The following is a 20,141-nucleotide window of genomic DNA, read 5'->3' on the forward strand; positions in this document are numbered from 1 at the left end:
TGTGGTACATCAAAAGTACTTCACGGATTTTCACAAACCTTTAACCAAATATATACCATATGCCTTTAGACTTGGGATTTTCATAAAAAATTCATTAGGCCCTATGTCTCATCAATGGCAACATTTTTAAAATTCATATTTTGGTTTGTAATTGACCAATATTTATGAAGTCTGATTCACTTTTGTCTGGTTAGTTCCTCATATACCTCACCGAGTGTCATTGGAATTGGATCCGGTTTGCGCATTTAATCACGATTTTACGAAAAAATGGGTGTGCCCATTCATTTGGACCTAATGTATCATTAATGGGGATAGAAATGTCTTTCAAGCCTTTAAAGTATGAATGATCATGGTACCATGATCAGGATCACTGATCCAGGTAACGACCAATATCTGACAAAGAGAAGATTTGGCGCTTGGTGGTGGTTTTCACTCTGAGTGCTCTTATTTTGGTATGTGAGAAGAAGTCAGATTATAAAACTCCTGCAAGAATAGAAAAAACATGCAAACTTCAGAAAAGTTTTTACGATTTATATTTAACTGTTGTACTTTAAGTATGCAAAGCACATTTACGATAGTTGCTTTGTGTATGGAATGTGTTATAGCCTGCAGATACATTTTCCTTGGTTCACTGAAGGGTTGAACCCATGAAGGGTTGAACGCACTTGGTGGTGGTGTTGGCGTTAACACACAGATGGAAAAGTTGCTGCTGCTAGCAGGAGTCCCGAGAGGTTCTGCCTTGAAGAAATATTTGCGCAGCCTAAATACTTAGTAAATCTGATCCAGATGAGTGAAAATACACCAGCACTAAACTGTACAGAATAATGAAATGAGTTTCTCCTTCACATCAACTGTAGCCTACTTTTTGGCCACAATGGCTGTTTTTTTTAACATAATGAGGAGTTTTGAAATAACAGTGAATGAGCCTCTGTATATTTCTCTGTCGCAGACGAGAGGAGGAATGAACAGGAAAAGGAGGGGAGGAGGGACCTCAGGGACCAGCAGGAGATTGCATCTGGCCTTCCTTTCTAATTTAAGGGTGTATTTACACCAGTCTTTAACCCTCCCTCATACCAGGCTTTCCTCTCCTTTGTAGATTCTCACCCACATCACACCTAATTTTATATTTTGACTTCAGTCTTCGCATTCAGAGAAGGCTTTGCAGCGTTTTTGAAGTTCTGTCAGTTGTCTGAATGTCTGATTTGACCCCGTGTTGTGTTTTGTGAGTTTATTCTTTAAATACTGTTTATATTTTTCTAGTTGATTGTTATTATTTAATGTTTACATTGTTAGAGAGAGCACAGTCAAATTCCAAGTCAAATTCATTATGTGTATAACATAGATTACATGGCCATTAGGGATGTAACGATTAATCGTAAGGCAGGTAAAAATCGATTCATAGGTATCACGGTTGATATCGATTTTCTGAAAATTGAATCGCAGTACTTTTTTAACCAGCAGAGGGCGCTATCCACAAGTGTAGGCGGCGGGCGGAGTCTGCTAATACTTTCTTTTTGGCTGCCTTCTACTCTTAAATATGTTAATAAATGATTCATTACCCCTTTAGCACCGAAAGAATATCTGTAATATTACTTGAATATCTGTAAAAGTCACGTTTTTTTATTAGCTCTGTCTGCTAACATAGCTTCTCTTCTTCACTGCAAAATATCTGCATGCCAACCGACCACTGTGTTACCAGCGCCCTCTGCTGGTCCAAACAAATATGACGTAAATAAGTGCAATCACGGTTTTTTTTTTTTTTTAAAGTCCAATTGTTAAGGCACAAAATACATTTTCAGTTGCACTTTTAAAAGAAAAAGAACTATTATGCAGTTTTGCATTATTTATTATAGAACCAGAATTTAAATTAATAGGCTTCATTTTCATTTGTATTATTCCTTTATTTATTTCATTCAAGATTTATTTTTAGTTAAATTGCATTGTTTTGAATAGTTTATCAAGGAATTCTTTTGACAATGAAAAATAAAAGAAAAATAGTACAGTATTTTCTCGTTTTTTTCCCCAAAAAATTTTTTCTCTACAGTCCCATTTTGTAAAATAAATCGTGCGAGAATCGTATCGTGAACCCAGTATCGTGAATCGAATCGTATCGGGAGTTGAGTGAATCGTTACATCCCTAATGGCCATTAAAGTTGATTCTGATTCTGATTACAGTGGTTGCTGTAATGTGGTGACCATATATTTATCAGCATCTGTCTGTGTGAAGTGTGGAAATACTTGGAAACGTCAATCTGTTAGTTCATTCTTTCAACCATTGTGCAGTTAACCACTTTTGGCTCACAAACAAGCAACAGATCAGCCATCTGAAACTGTCTAAAACCATATAAATGAACTCATTCAAACCATATTCATGCTGTTGCTCTAATTTCTATAGATCAGCCCTAATGTTTAATATTTGTAGGCAAAATAAAAAATAAAAAAAAAACCTATCTACACCATTCATAGGCAACAGGCGGCCCAACTCACCATAACACACAAAACTCCAGAAACACAGAAAACAACAACGAAATACACACATTGTCAACAAAAGTACTCAAAATGATAAAGACACACTAAACAACCACTACAAAAAAAAACAACATATACAAAAGAACTTCAAAGACACAAAAAAAAATGCACAAAATGACAGAAAAATACACAAAATTACCACAGTAACACAAAAATATAACAAAAACACACTTAATGACTCAATAAGCCAACAAAAATTCCCCATACTGACAAGAAAATAAACAAAAACACAAAGTGTCTAGAAACTCAAAAACACCAAGAAAGCCCTTACAAAAGGACTACAAAGACAAAATGTGTTCTTTCCTGTGCTCAGACTGGTCTTTATTCCAAATGCTGACAAGAATGTTGATAATGTGGCCCTCTGATCAGACAATCACATTTTTGTGGCTCCTTCTTTGATAGAAATTCCCATCTCCGCACTACACGATCGGATTTTCTTCAGTTTGTCTAAATGTTGTTAAATAATAATGGAAAAACTCCAAGGTTTTATCTTTGCCACTTCAATCATCCCCCATACAATATCCAATAAGAAATACCATGAAGACTTTGAACTCTTAAAGTTCCTTTTTACAAAAAAAGATCTTGAATATTTTAGTTGAAACATTCAAATATTAGATAATTATTTTACCACAAAAGGGCTACAAATGTCAGTAAATTGTGTTTGGAAACTAGAATATAAATAGAGCATCAGTCAGGAGCCTCCATGCATTGCCACAAGTTACACATTGGCCTTTGTTAGACTACCCTCTAGTGGTGACAGAAAAACATCCATCCATCCATTTTCATACCCGCTTATTCCCGTTTAACAGGGTCGCGGGGGTCTGCCGGTGCCAATATCCGGCTCTCATAGGGCGCTGGGCGGGGGTACACCCTGGACAGGGCGCCAGTCCATCACAGTGACAGAAAAACAATCTTATCAAAAAAGAGCAAAAATTTGACAAGAGCTACATTAGCTTTGTGCTAGCCAAATGTACTTGATGCTCTTTCTCACCATGTACTTGTGTGAAAGTGGATTTTCATCTTGGACAAACAGGAAAACAAAATACATAAAGAGACTTTGCACGAATAACAATTAAAGACTCAAACTTTCTCAAATTCAGCCAAACATTGCAGAGTTCTAATCATCCTCTCAATGCCAGTATAATTAAATAAAGCAAACATGATCATTCTGAATGAGACATTTTCTTGTGTGCTTACAGATTAGACAAATTCCAGGGCTACATTGTATATCACATTACGTTAATGTGTTTTTTTATGTGTGCAGGAGTAAGGGGGTACATGGCTTCACTTTAAATGTCTGAAGGGGTACTGGACTGTGAGACGTTTGGGAACCAATGCTCGAAAATATAAGTTGATGAAGAAAAAAAATCAGTGCACACCGTGTAGAGCTTCCATAAACAGTGTTCCGCTCTAGAGAATAATAGATTGTTGACAACAAACAGGGGCAGTTTTAGCCCGTGGAACAATGTTTTTATTGGGGGCATTCTTGGCTAAATTGAGGGACAAATGGCCCGTGGCCCTCGCTAATTTCCGACATGGGAATTGATCGTTTATATCGTGGGATGACATATTCTTACCGGTGAGAATGTTTTTGACGATAAATCATAAACAACAAAATATCGCACATTCCTACTACACACTAAAACTTATTTGTTTTTTTTTTTTGTTTTTTTTGCACATGCTGTCAAAGGTCAACACCACAGGAAGTGCAATCATTATGAGACAGCAATGCATATTTTGTTATTGCAATAAAATACATTGATTTATTTTATTGCTTAATTGTGACCATCACCAGCCCTCCCTAAGGAAGGGTAAGAAATCTTTTATTATAGGGAGGATATAAAAAGGGAGAGCAGTGTTACACCTAAGTGGAGGGGGAGGGGGAAGGGGAGGGGAAAGGGAGCAGGGAGGAGAGACTCAAGACAGGAAATAGAAAAGGTGGGGAAGAATAGAAGAATAGCATATGTGCAAAAAAAAAAAAAAAACGCTACTGCAAGCCCAGGAACTGCCCTTATTTGTAACAAATTCAAAATAAGCTATGTTCCCTATGATGCATAATTTCACAGATGTGTTCAACGTGGCTGCCTGTAACTACAGGGCAGCCTGATGTTTGCAGCTACTGAAAAAGAAGCAACTCAGCGTTTAAGTTGGTGATGTTTAATTTAAACTTCGAAGGTTTGGGCTGATGGCAGAGGGCAGTGTGGTGAGGTGTGTGTGTGTGTGTGTGTGTGTGCACTGGGTGGGACAGGGCTTGCTGCTATAAGAGATCTTCTAATGACAAGGCGACTCAGAGCTTGCAGATATTTTTACCAAAGGAAAATCTGGGAACGCTGCACCATCCCTGCGTTTAATGACAGGGTGGATGGAAAGAGATGCGTGGGTTCAAGTGCCCGTTAATTCACACACTGGGTGGACAGTTTTACTGCTGAGCTTGTTCTGTTTTACATCTGTTTGCTGCTGTGCCACAGCTGTTTCTCATGTCTGGACGCCCCGCGAGCACACACAGCCTCCTTTCACTGTATAATTGTGACAAATTTATGATCACAATGTGTTGCCTTGCATGTCCTCTAATGAATCACTGTTGTCACTCACACTGACCTTGAGACTCGTAACTCACAGTTGTGTTTCTGTTGATCAAACAGTGACACTAATATTTGCCTGTTGTTGATGTTTGCGGCGTGCTTGAATAAATCAGTGAATTTAGGCAGATAAACTGGTGAGGCTTCTGACGTGGCCAAACTTGCTTTGGCAAACAGAAAGTTTCCAGTTTGACTTCACTTTTAATTAGAAATTCAAACATCCACAGTGGGGGTTTTTTTTATGCCACCTTTCTTCATCTACAGCTGTTACAGAGTAGTTATATTTCCAGTGTTTATTTATGTTATTATGTGGTTTCACTGCTCACCGAAAATGTCCGGATGGAAAATCTTTCTCAGCAACATGGTGATTGAATTTCATTCTTGTGTAGCACTCAACAAGTAAGATTTGACAGAAACAATCTTGTTTTGAGCTGTAGCTTTGACATTTTAACCAATAATCTACACGTGTCAAACTCAAAGCCCGGGGCCCAAATCTGGACCTTTAGGCCCTTTGGACAAAGTAAAAATGACAGAAAAAAAATACTGATATATCCTACTCAAGTAGAAGTACTGTTACTTGATTGAAAATATACTCATTTAAGTACGAGTAAGTCATACATTAAAATACTCAAGTCCAAGTAAAAAGTAGCTTAATTGAATAGAACTCAAAGCAAAAGTTATTAGTTACTTTCACCCCCTGCATTTATTTTTGGTAATAAATCTTGCCACGGCTGCCTTGCATACAGTAATTTTTAAACTGTCATGTATAAATTTTGCACAATTGGAATTGATTTCTTTTCCACAAAGACATTGTATGAAATAAAAGGTTTGTCAAAATGTAAAAAAATTTTTTTTAATAAAATAAAACAATTCAAAATAAAATAATAATATTATTATATTATTTTTATATATAATTAATAATAAGCAAAGCTGTTTTGGCGTGGTGCATTACGTTTAATCTGATTGGTCGGCTATGATGTGATGCATTTGATTGTCGTCTGGTCGTATGCACCACACACCCATACCCAACCCTTGGGGGGCTGGATGGTGGGACTGGGGGTGGAGGGGGCCGCCACCTGTGTCACTATGTAGTGGCGTGGGGGCGGCACTCCCACCTCTAGTTACCCTACTAATCCCTCCAATTTTAATCACACCTCAACATGCCACCCCCCGGAGGGTGTACCCTCACTTACACCCTCCGGCCTATTACACCACATACACGTATATCCACAGAGGTAGGATGGGGAGCACCGCTCCCCTCCATCCCCCTTCTTTTAATTACACCCCATACATTCACTGAACACACACACTCACACAGGGGATAGGGAAGTGCCTCTCCATTGGGGAATGGAGAGGCACCATAACAGGGTGGTGGGTTGGCTCACATATTTGGGCCTCTCCGGTGGGGGCCTGGCCCCTCTGTTGGTGGCTGGGCCACTACATAGAGTGAAAATACATCAGGATGGTGTGGTCGGGCGTGGCGGTGGGTCTCGGGGGGGCTTTGCTGGGGTCTCTCCTTGCGGGGTCTTTCCGGGCGGTGTCGGCCTGGTGGAGCGCGGGGACGCTTCCTCCCCTTGGGTGAGGCTTGGTGCTTGTTTCGTCGGCTGGTGGCCTTGGGGGCGGGCCCCGCGGTGTGCGGGCCTGGGGCGGCCTGCCTCGCCGGTTTGGGGGGTGGGTGTGCTGGGGGTGTGCTGGTGTCCTCACCGGGGTTGGGGCGGGGTTGCTAGGTGCCTCGGAGCGATGCTGTTTACTGGGGGGCGGCGCTAGCTGTTCCGGTGGTGGAGGTTGCTGTCGGCCGCCTGGTGGGTCTGTCCTGCCATCTGCGGACTGGTGGGTGGGTCCGGGGCATCTTTGGCTCGGGGCTGCGGTTCCGCACTTGATGTGTGCCTTTGGGGTGCCTCCGTCCCCGCGGTGGGGATCGCCGGTTGCTCGCGGGCCGGTGGGTGGCGCTGCTCCGTGGCTGGCGCTGCCCGGGGGGCGGCGGGCCCTGGGCTGCTGGCCTTGGGCTGTCCGGGGCTGTGCGGTCCTGCTGGGCTGTGGCCGGGTCCTGGGCGGGGGTGGGGGGTGCGTCCCGGGGGGCTTGGCCCGGGGACTTGCCCTTGGGGGGTCCTGGTCCCGGGGGGTGCTCCTGGGGCCCGGGGTGATTGGCTGGCTGGCCGGGCCGGTCCTGGCGGGGGTCTTTCGGGGCGGGTGCCGCGTGCCGCGCCCTTGCATACCTAATGGTACGGCCCCTGCTTGGGCAGTGCCCCGTGAGGCAGGGTGCTGGGGATGCACAAGGCGGTCTGGCTTGGCCCTTGGAGGGGGCCCTGGCTTTTAAAAAAATAAAATAAATAAATAAATAAAAAAACTAAAGCCCGTGGCGCGGGCGACATCAACAATAGGTGATTTGGGGCGCCATGGGGGGCTAGGTTGGGGTGCCTGGGGGCCGACGGGGAGACTCCCGGCGGCCCCCTGGTGCCTTATGCGGCTTGGGGTGTGGTCGTCCTCCCTGGGCGGGCTGCTCCTGGTGCTGCGTTCGTTCCGGGTCCCTCTGGCCTGGGGTCGGGTCCCTGCTGGCTCTGGGCCCGGCGGCGGGTGCCCGCCGGCTGCCCGTTCGGCGTGGCTCTGGTCGTCTGCTGGGCGTGGGCTTTGGCTCCTCCGCTGGGGTCTCGGGCGGGGAGCTCTCTGGGCCCTCCCCTCGGGGGGTTGGGCGCGGGGGTGTGGGGGGGGTGGGGGGGGATGGGGTGGGGGGTCTGGGGGTTGGGGGTTGGATTGGTGGCGTGGTGCGCTGGGTCCTTGGCTCCTTGGGGCTTTCTCGGGTGTGTATGGGGGGGGCGATGGTTGCCTCTCGGTTTGGGATCTTGGGGGCGTTCGGGGGGCTGCTTGGCCGTGTGGTGGTCGCCGGGGGCCCCCGGGTCTCCCGCTCTTGCTGCTGGCCTGGCTGCTTCCGGGGCCCGGGGGCGGCTCGTGGGTTTTGCAGTGGCGGTTCTTGGAAATACATTTGTCATGGATGCACTGGCCTTGGGCTGTGGGATAACACTCATACTGGGCTCAACCACAGACACGTTGTTCCCAAATACCTGTTCTATGGAATTTCCACTCACTTCTTCCTCTGCTCACAGCCACCACCATTATTCCTAAGCCGCACACTGGTCACCAAACTGGCTTGATAACTCAACAATAAGCACAATATACACAACCACAATTTCACATCGCATCACTTGAAATCTATCGACTACTCCCCACCCATTCCATTTCCTATCTTGTATTCCTCTTCCCTGTTAACTTCCCCACCCCTCTCCAACCCCTCACCTTGGTGTAACACTGCCCTCTCTTTTTTTACATCCTCCCTTTAATAAAGTATTTCTTACCCTTCCCTAGGGAGGGCTGGTGATGGTCACAATTATGCAATGAAATAAATAAATTTATTTAATTGCAATAACAAAATATGCATTGCTGTTAAAAGATTGCACTTCTTGTAGTGTTAACCTTCGACAGAATGTGCAGACAAGAGAAAAAAAAAAAAAAAAAAATGATTGTCGTCTGGTCATTTCACCTTTTGTAGTTTCACAGTGTTCGTTGGTCATTTAAAAACAAAATATAATCATTTACTCAGCGACGATTGGTAAAATTACTTTTACAGAAATATACTTGAAAAAGTACAAAAGTACTTGTTATTCATTACTTTCACAACTGGAAATCTGTCCTCGAGCTGCTCAACAAAAGAACCGGGTAAAAAAAAAAAAAAACACCTTACATTATAAATATTATATAAGGCAGTTTTTTTTGGTTTTTTTTAAAATCAAAAAACAAATCCCCAATACAGTATAGTGTCAGAATAATTGATTTGTAGTGATTTTAACAAAAACTTTGTCAAGATTTAGCCCTTTAATCCCTCTTCATACTCAGCATTAACTTAGTTGCAGGGAAGAGCAGTTATGATCTAATCATTTTTCTCTTGGATCATGTTCTCATTGAGCTCTCTGCAGTGCAGCGGAGCAGCATGTTGTCTGTGCAGGAGCCCCATCCTGCTGTTACAAAGATAACTGTGCTAGTCTAACTGATGTGCTCTTATCACACCATGCAGTCACTTTGTTTACAAGGCTTCAGCCTGTTCACTGAAAAGCATTTACCAACCAATCAAACATTGTACTGTAACTACACACCAAAGCACATATCTATTGTGATTCAAAGGACACACCAGTTCCCTGGATACTCAATAGAAGTGCAACCACAAAGGAGAACCTTCAATCCAACTCTTTACTTACAACCAGGAGCGTCTCACCCATTGGGGAAGCGGGGGATGCGACACCAGCACTTTCATAAAAACAAAAATTCATCCCCCTCACTTTTCACAAAAGGATTAATTGTTGAAATCATACTGGTCCAGTTTGATTGATTGAATGGTGATCAAGCCAATCACAGCCAGCCATTTGACAAAGCTGCTGTTCCAAGAAGGTAAACAAGGAGTTCACAGTTATTAAAGTGTAAGTAAAATGACAAAAAAATGAGTAACCGAAGGCAAAATTTTTACCAAAAGTGGCAAAAATGTGGCAAGTAAAGAGTGAAAAGTGACTAAAATGAGCCACAAGCAGTCAAGAGTGGCAAAAAAATAGACAAAAAAGAGGAAACAGGTGGTATGTAATAGCAAAAGGCAGCTTAAATGAGCAAAATGTGGCAAACAACAGTGAAAAAGGGCAAAAATGTGAAACAAAAAAAGGCAAAATGTAGAGGAAAAAGGAATTATTTTTTGGGCAAAAGGTGTAGCTTATTTGGATGAAAAGTGGCAAAAAATCAACCAAAATTTGATAAAACTGTCAAAAAGAATATGTAAACATGGACAAAAATTAGGAAAAAGGGATATTTATTGGCAAAAGAAAGCTAAAATCTTTAAAAAAGAAAGTGTCAAATTTTTTGGAAAAGAGGGAAAAATGGGACAAAGGAAGTTACAAAATGGCCAAAGAAAAAAGTAAAAAGGGATTTTAAAGTTTCCCCCTTTTAAGGTTATCTGGGGAAATAATAATTGAAATTAAGACATAAAGAGCCACATGTTGAGCATCACTGACTTAATTACAACAGCTTTATCATGGTTGTAGTAAATCAATTTATTAAACTAAATAGGGAGTCAACGGTTGCCCTGCCCTTAAAACACACTCATTTTTTCACTCTCTGCTCCACCCCTGCTTACAAGTACAAGTAAAACACATGTATTATATTATCATCCTAATTGTGCACAAAAGTACAAAATACTATACAGTAAAACAATGCAAAAAAAAAAGAGATTATTAATTAATGTAATGAAGATATAAGAATGTCCTAAAATAAAACAGAAAAAAATTAAAACAATAATAAAGTGAAATTCAACTTTTTATAGTTTGAGTAACTTGCGGCACATCCAGAAATGTTTTTTACAAAAACTTACTCAAAGTTCTTTCAACGTAATCAGAAAATATCTAAAAGTTAACCTCGCACAGTAACAACACAGAGACATTAATAATGGTTTTGTTACAAAAACGTGCTCCTGTGGAAGACTTTGCTCTCAGTGGGACTTTGTTCATGAATGAACAATGCCTCAGGTTTAATCTCTAAAGCGGCCTCCCGCTAATGGCTGATGGGAGTCCTCATCAATGAGATGAATGAAAATGTGCTGATCCTCAGGAGAGCTGTAGATTGGACGCTGTATGACAGAGATTTGTTGCTGTGATTGGATGTCGTGGAAGAATGAAGTTAGGGTGTGTTTCCTAATAAGAAGCAAACTCCTCGTTAACTCCTTCTACGCTGTTTATTTGATTTTGACAAATAAGTTTTCAAAACGTTCAGAAAGTTTCCAAGATTTATGCTCGTACTTTTAAACTTTTTGAGTTGTTCATTTTTTTGTGAAACTGCATTGACTTTTCAGCTCTGATTCCATTTTTAGAGTGGACAACTCATTAAGCTAGAGTGGAGCTGCCCCAGTTTTAACCTTAAAATCTTTGCAAACAAATTACAACCCATTCAACCTTTAACATGTTCAGCTAATACATTCAAAGCATTTCAACCTTTTGCAACCATATTTCTAATGTTAAGGACTGCTAGGTTATTTCTTAGCAAGTTATAGGTTAATGCTATTGCTTGGTTAATGTTATTGCTAGATTAATGCTAATTATAGACTAATGCTAATGCTAGGTTAGTGCTAATGCTAGGCAAATGTTATTGTTTGGCTAATGCGAGGCTAATGCTAGGTTATTGCTAATGCTTGGTTAATGCTATTGCTAGATGAATGCTATTGCTAGATTAATGCTAATGCTAGGCTAATATTAATGCTAGGTTAGTGCTAATGCTAGGCACATGCTATTGTTAGGCTACTGCTATGCTAATGCTATTGCTAGGGTAATGGTAGGCTAATGCTAATGCTAGGCTAGTGTTAATGCTAGACACATGCTATTGCTAAGCTAGTGCAATGCTAATGCTATTGCTAGGGTAATGCTAGGCTAATGCTAGGCTAATGCTAGGCTAATGCTAATGCTAGCTTAGTCTTAATGCTAGACTAATGCAAAGTGTTATTGCTAGGCAAAATGATAGTGCTAGGCTAATGTTATTGCTAGGCCAATGCTACTGCTAGGTTAATTTTAATTCTAAGTTAGTGTTATTGCTAGGCTAATGCTGATGCTAGGTTAGCGTTAATGCTAGGTTAATGCTAATTCTAGGCTGATAATAATAATAATAATAATAATAATAATAATAATAATAATAATAATAATAATAATAATAATAATAATAATAATAATGATACATTTAATTTGAAATGCACTTTACATTTGACTCCAAATATTAAAATGCTACATTGGACGACAGAATTAAAACAATATAACAAAACATATTATGGAACACATTAATATTAATGCTAGGTAAGTGTTAATGCTAGGCGAATGCTATTGCTAAGTTAATGCTATTGCTAAGATGCTAGGTTAGTCTTAATGCTAAGTTAATGTTAGCCTATTGCTTGGTTAGTGTTAATGCTCGGTTAGTGTTATTGCGAGGCTACTGCTATTGCTAGGCTAATGTTAATGCTAGGTTCGTGTTAATGCCAGGTTAATGTTATTGCTAGGTTAATGCTAATGCTAGACTAATACTAATGCTAGGTTAATGCTACTAGGCTAGTCTTTATGCTAGGCTAAAGCGGTTATTGCTAGGTTAAATGCTATTGCTAGGCTAATGTTATGCTAGGTTAATCTTAATGCTAGGCTAAAGCTAGGTTAGTGTTAATGCTAGGTTAATGTTGTATCTAGGCTAATGCTATTGCAAGGCTAATATTATTGCTAGGTTATTGGTAATGCTAGGTTAATGCTATTGCTAGGTTAATGTTAATTCTAGGCTAATACTAGGTAAATGCTAATGCTAAGCTAATGCTGTGGTAATGCTAGCTAATGCAGTGCGACGCGGGCCAACACCTGCATTCTCACTTGCATTTTCTTCAGGAAATGAAAATATAATATTTTATATATAATTTCTTCAGGTGCGTCCAGGTTCACTACTCAACCATGAAACTCAGATGGATTTTTTTTTTTTTTACACAGCAATAAAAAGGAGACGCATTTCATGAAATACATTTCTTGGCAGAGTCAGCCGTCAACATTGAATTCTCGACCACCCGCTGACTGCTTTCCACAGAAACCATACAATTTGAACTTTCCCTTCTGCTCCCTGACACAAGGCTCTCTTCTGTACATACAAGAAAGACTGCAAAAAAGCTACCCACAATGCACACTGTCATAACATGACCTCTTTTTGTAATCTCTCATTCATATGTCTTTTTTTTTTTAAAAAAAAACAATGTGTATTGCTAATGCATGTGCTGTATAATTTAACCTAAAAAAAATATAATATAGAATCATTCAGGAGAACTATCACATATCTCTGCAACCTAGACTGGTGTTTTTGGTAGAAAACTGACTAAAGTACAGCAAAAACAGTTCACATTACCAGCTTATTGTTTGACTTGTAATTCTTTGTTGCAATCGTTCATTTATTCATCTTTGCGACCTTCAACATCCTGGTTAATGAGTATTTGCTTGGGGCCAATTTCGATGATCCAATTAATCTAACATACATGTAAAGAGAACTAATTAGTTTGAACTAATTTTCGAAATTCATTACAACCAACAGTGATGCTTACACTTTAGGAATTTAGGAGCAGATTATGTCCACAATCTAAAAACAAAACAGAGGAAAAGCAAAAAAGAGGACATTAAAATTAAACTTTAATCTGATTCCTTTTTGGAGGGTAAATACTTTAAACATTGTGCTATTAGAAAAAGACAAATAACAAGTTAATGCCATCAAATGTTGTAATCAACTCAAAATGTAACCTTTACAATAATAGCACAAGCTTTATACCTAATTCTTGATCTACTGAATCGCTTTTGGTCGCAATCCACTTATTTTTGTAATTGAATTAAAAGACTTTAAGAAAAATAATCTATATGTAGAGGTTTTCAAAGCTTTCTGCCACTTACAGAAGCCAGGTGCTGCAGCTGTATTGGAAGGGAAATCTCCTGAGACACAATCTGACTCAGAGATCACACAACTAAAATAAAACTACGCAGTCCCTCGTGTCCCAAATTCATTGTTAAAGCACTCCTCTACTCTCCTTAATCTATGCTGCTTCTGTCTGCAGGACTGCCGAGCACTCCAGAGGTCACGCCTCAGGCTCATGGCTCAAATATCACAAAGCGGTGAAACTCTTAAGCCCGCCCTCCTCCTTGTCTTTTCCGTACAATAAATCGCTCTGATGTCAGATGATGCCTGAGCCAGTTGTGCCATGGTTGCCTGAGTTTTTAATCATTCAAGTTTGTAGTAATTCTTTGCTAGCAGTAGTAAACCAACCTGCGATCGAATGAATATGTGCTCAAAGCTCCAGCACACAGCTTTTGTCACATTTGAATTGAAATAGCTTTATAGGCAATATTTTTGAATAGTCAGTCATATCATACAGCTAATGAGATTCCAGTATATTTCTCTGTGCTGCACTAAACTTTTTTTTGCATTTGTTGTTTACAACTACATAAGAATCCCTTTATTTTATTGCATAGTTATGACCATCACCAGCCTTTCCTAAGAAAAGGTAAACTAGCTTCTCTTTTTTTGTATGTAAAAAGATGTAAAAGATAAGGCAGTGCTCCACCTGAGAGAGGAAGGAAATACAAAATTAAAGGGCTCAGGGAGGAGAGTAAAATAAAAGATGAAAGCAAAGCCATTTTGGTCATGATGTTGGTACAATGTGGTGCTAATCTGCTGTGCCAGTGTCGTGACAAATGTAGACAGATTATTCAGATTCTATAAGGATAAGAGTGAACAGAGGGAGTAGAAATGTTCTTGCAAGTGTGACAGAGCTATTTGTTGGAAGCAAACATTTCTAAATGATGTCACGACGAGAGCTGGCCTGAACCCCCCCCCCAACACACACACACGGCGTAAAATTAATTCCCTGAGGATTACTACAAAATTTCACTATTAGTGTAAATCTCTTCCTATTCCACATTTCACATTAACTCCAAAGCATTCCATTTCAATGCAGTACCTCAGGTATTTTCTCAAATGTGCCATTGAAACTGTTACTGATAAAATGATTTGACACAAATTCCAATTGCAAGGCATCTGATGCGGTCACAGATTCGTAAATATGTGAGCAAAACAAAAAATGCTGCACAAAAAGAGGGATGCAAGAACTCAATTTTATCAAAAATACAAATCATTCAACCCCAGCATAGTGCCACCACAAATAAATAAAAATAGGAAGGAAGACGGAGACCATGGTTGGACCAGGCCAGATCTCTGTCGGCTAAACACGTTGTTGTATCCTATGATTAAAACTGACAAAGTTTACAGCCTGACACACTCTGCAATAAACGACTGGACGTGTGATCTTCAGACTTCCTGCAAGAAAAACTAAAACTCTGAACGAATGACACCATCTGTCATAATGACTCCATCCCAGTGTTTGGCTTTGACAATGACACACTTGTATGCTCAACCAAAAAAAACTAACAAGATAACTATACAAGTATTTAGATACAGTATTCATTTAAATATCAATTTTTTATTACCTAATTTATTATAAAACATACATGCAAGATAATCAAGCTTTAAATGCAGTCTTTCAAATGTGGTTTGGCAGTGCATGTGCATACGAGGTGGGGAAGTTGTAGGATGTTATACAAATTTCCATTATTTAGGAACCAGTAGACGGCGATCATGAAGCCAGTATGTGTTTGTTTCCTAGTTTTTAGTGTACTATTTACAAGCAACAATTAAATCATGTCTAAAGTTGATTTATTTGACGTTCGTGTTTCTTATGTGGGTCAGCTCGGATTTGCTCCACCAACTCCTTCAACGCTGTGTACAGGATAAGCAGGTATAAAGAAGAGAAGTGTGTTGTATGAATTAATTAATGAAAAATGAATTGAGATTGCGTTGTTATTGTTGTGAACAATATTTTCTTTCAATAAGGGATATTACAATTTAACTTTGTTAAATTCATTACATTTTGGAATGTTTATTTTGTCATTACAGTTTGTGTAAATACTGATAATAATAATAATCAGAGGTGAAAAGAGTGCTGATATATCCTACTACTATCACTTGATTGAAATTGTACTCAAGTACAAGTAAGTCATACATACTCAAGTAAAAGTAAAAAAGTAGTTCAATTAAATATTACTCAAAGTAAAATTCATAGTTACTTTCACCCCGTGTTTATTTTTGGTAATAAATCTTGCCACGGTTCTCTTGCATACAGTAAACATCTCATGTATAAACTTAAAAAGGAAAAGACCAAAGCTTCCACAATTTGAACTTAATTTATTTTCCACAAAGGCATAGGTGTAAAATAAAAGGTTTTTCCAAAATGTACAAATACTTTTAAATAAATTAACAAATTAATTCCATTCAAAAGAAAAGCATTCCTCAGGCTATAGCTAAATCTATTAACTCTGAAACTGAGAAAAAAGATTGCACTTCATGTAATGTTGACTTTCGACAGCATGTGCAGACAGTAAAAAAAAAAAATTAAAAAAAATTAAAAAATTAAAAAATAAATAAAATTGAGAAAATAATCGGCATTCAATGCTGTTTTGAGGTGTTGCATAATATTAAGTCTGGTTGGTTGGCTATGATGTGATGCATTTAATTATTGTCAGGTCATTTCATTTTTGTAGTTAAACAATGTCCGTTGATCATTTTAAAACAAAAAAACTTATGATTTTAATAACGGTTGGGTGTATAAATGCACAAATTACTTCTTTTAAAACGAACTTAAGTACAAGTAAAATCTAGAAATACACCCAAAAAATAATATTGTACCCTCCTGACCCACCCCCCTTATGGGGGCGGTCGTTAGAGGAGTGGGCGTGGCGTTGTAGCTTTGCAGTGACGTCAGCGGAGCTGTTCAAAGTGGCGTGGTGCTGAAGAGACAACTCTGCCCGTGGTTTAGGGCAGACTATCAGTCGTCCTGCACTCTACTATCCCTCTGACCCTTCGGGTGGTCAGACGGTCGGTCTGCGCGTCGGTTGGTTGTCCGTGTCCGTTTGCTGGTCCGTGAACGCTAGAATTCCTCCTCATTGATCTGCGCTCGGCACGAGGAGCCCAGAGTAGAGGGGCACGGAGCCGGAGACCATATGGGGGAGACCGACAGTAAGTCAGCTGTTTCTTTGTCTCTGTGTGGAGACTTTTACACCTTTATTTATTATCACACGCTAATGTGTCAAAAGTAAGGCTCAAGAAAACACATCTGTGTTAGTCGTGTGTGACAGGAGATGCACGGTTTTATCGTTAAGCATCAGGCCACGTGCGCGTGTATGGAAATGCACGCGTGTGTGTGTGTGCCGCGCCTAAACCTTGCCTGGTGCCTGCCTGGGTGAAACATTTGACTTATATTTGCATGAGCCAATAGTCGGACATGCTTCTGTCCCCTCAACACACACACTGACACACATGTATTTGCTCCTTTTCCTCCCTCTCTGACCCTCACACGCACACACACACGCACACACATACACACACACACACACCACTAACACACATGTATTTGCTCCCCTTCCCCCCTCTCTGTGTCCCCCCCCCCCCCCCCCACACACACACACACAGAGTTTCATGAAAATGCAAGCACAGACCCTCTGAATGCCCCCCCACACACACACAAACACACACACACTCAGAGTTTCAGGATCCATGAAAATGCAAGCACAGACCCTCTGAATGTACCCACCACACACACACAGGCACACACAAACACACACACACACACACACACACACACACACTACAGTAAGTCACTCACTGTGGAGGTAAATGTGGTTGCAGGGTTGTTCACTTATGTCCTCTCAATGGTTTCTGTGGTTTACACTGAATAGATGCTCCACACTGAAGCACTGCTCAGTCATTGGCGGAGCGTTCTGCAGTGCTACCAGATTACAATACAGTAGTTTGAGACTAAAGGTGAATCTGATGGAGTGCTTTGGATTACCTTTTCCACACAGTCTAACATCTACTGTAGGTGTGGCTTCAACCCTTCTATCTACTCTACCATTTCCTGTTCCCTATATCCCACTAGACTTGTTTCCTCATTCCAATTCCTTATTTTCTTTATTTATACCCCTCGCCCTCTGATCCAGTAATGTGTTCAGAATTAGTTGTAGATTGTCATTGTTGGATCTGAAGGGAAAATTCTAAGTGAAAGAGGTTAACATTTTAAATTACGTTTTGTTTTTATTTTATGACGATAGATTTCCAACTTGTGGCTTTTTGCTTCTTCTTTTTTTTTTTTTTTTTTGACATATTCCGCATGTCTTCTAAAGAAAGTGTCACCACACGATCTGTTCTGCCAGGGGAAGGTGGGCTTGTCTCTGCCACCACTACCTGCTGGGAATCTCAGAGCCAATTATAAAAAGCAGTGATTAATGGTCAGACCAGCTATGGTTCTGCTCTGAAAATTTAGAGATGAATGATTTTTTTAAATGCCAATACAAACAGTGATAGACCATCTTAGGTGGGTGCATGAATTTGATCACCAATGGAAGGGAAGGGAATACCATTTTTTGACACATTTTTAGTTTTGTTTAGTTTTTTTTCCCCTACAGCCCTTTCAAATTAAACATAAACTGCTCATTGTCCAAGAAACTACACATCGTACCTCATGTTAACATTTATCACAGGGTAAAAGGTGATAAAATATTACTTTCCCTGAAATCCTAATTATGCTTAAACACTCCTAGTGAGAGACTTTGACATCTTTAAACATTGTCCAAAAACTAATCTTGTCTCACTTTCTTGACATCTCCTCATGAGTCAAATTAACTGCTTCAATCCAGACCTTCTATTGGATATATTTGTATAATAGAACTGCATTAGTTCTGTTAGTTTTAGTGGTTGGGAGGGAAAAGGTAAAAGGAATAACCTTTCCTCTATTCACATGGCATGTGACCTGTTCCTTACACCATATATATATGTTCATTATTAACTAAAGATGCCAGAGGAAACATGTTGTTGACACCAGTAACACAAGTGTTATCTCGATGTTTTCTCAAAATGGCGATACATACGATATGAATCTCGATATTTTTATCTCAATAAAAAAATAAAGTCTTACCAGAATGAGAATTCTGGGTTAAATGTTCTGATGAAAAATCCCACACAGAAACATTTATTAACAAACAGCTGCACAAAATGTGCCACTTTTGGCTTTTTCTCCTCTAAGGAACAGCACGTATGAGTGAGTTCTGTAGTGTGGCTTGTTTAGGGGAAGGCCTGGGTTAGAACGCATTTAGAAACCCATCTAACTGTGCGTTTCATGCTGTTCTGAGAACTAATGAAAGCAGCCACACTTAAAACAACGATCTTAATACAAAATAAGCTATAAAATATACATCTCAGAAATATGGAAAAATTGTAAAGAAGGACACTGTTTGACTGTATTGTAAGTATAATATTATATACTTGTATGATGTTTCTAGAATCTTGATGTATTGCCCAGCCCTAGCTCACTCCAAGCTTCATATTGTTTTTTCCGGTAAGGTCCGTTGTTTCTAGATTGTTCTCTAGATTGCCCATAAGAGTGAATGTGTATGAGTGATTGTCTGTCTGTGTGTGTGTGTGTGTGTGTGTTGCTCTGTGAGGGACTGGCACCCTGTCCAGGGTGTATCCCAGCCTAGCACATGAAGAAAACTGGAGATAGGTCTCAGCAACCCCCTTCCCGCCACCTTAAAAAGGAGCAAGCGAGTCGGAAAATGGATGGATGGATGTTTCTGTTTGAAACATAGAAGGCATATGGTTGAAAAGAGCTGGCAGGTGTGTGATTGGCTGAGAGCTCCCATGGGAGTACAAAGACAAAAGACAGTCTGGGCTCATGTTTCCGTACCTGTGAGCAGGTGGCTGGACATTAGCAACACTGGATAACTGAGTACAGTGCTCAACAACGTTGGATTGGTGATGTGGTGTCAGTTGTCCCCAGTTTGGAGCAGTGTGGATCAGACGCACAGCCAATCTCTGGGATTAGCTGTTTTATAGGATTGTCCCACTGATTCTCTGTGTTTTATCGGGACGACCTACTTAAGACCACATCTGGTCTCTGTGGCGCTGCTCTGTAAAATAAGTCAAAGTAATCTGTTTAAACTGGTTGATATGGTGATTGTACATAGAAGCCAACTAATTCTACATTTACTGTTTTATTAGCAGTTTACAATGCATACATTGGACTAAATGGACTAGATATATATAGCGCCTTATCACCACACTGAAGCAGTCTCAAAGCGCTTTTACATACCAGCTCATTCACCCAATCACTCTCACATTCACACACCAGTGGGACAGGACTGCCATGCAAGGCGCTAGTCGACCACTGGGAGCAACTTAGGGTTCAGTGTCTTGCCCAAGGACACTTCGACACATAGTCAGGTACTGGGGTCGAACCCCCAACCTCTCGATCAGAAGACAACCCTCTACCACCTGAGCCACGGTCACCCTTACATTGAGTCTAAAGCAACATAATTGTTGATAAAAGAGCAGATGTGAACCTTCCTG

At 40.3% G+C, this 20,141-nt stretch overlaps 1 protein-coding gene across 1 annotated transcript in view; it reads left to right on the forward strand.

The window, feature by feature from the left end:
* Positions 1-16,504: 16,504 nt before the first annotated feature.
* smpd3 (sphingomyelin phosphodiesterase 3) overlaps positions 16,505-20,141 on the forward strand; it is a 71,920-nt gene continuing 68,283 nt past the window's right edge. Inside the window, exon 1 of the mRNA XM_028448777.1 lies at positions 16,505-16,757. The gene's annotated coding sequence lies outside the window, so the exon portion shown is untranslated. The remainder of the gene's footprint in view (positions 16,758-20,141) is intronic.

This window comes from Gouania willdenowi, chromosome 6 (assembly GCF_900634775.1).
Source record: "Gouania willdenowi chromosome 6, fGouWil2.1, whole genome shotgun sequence".
NCBI lineage: Eukaryota > Metazoa > Chordata > Actinopteri > Blenniiformes > Gobiesocidae > Gouania > Gouania willdenowi.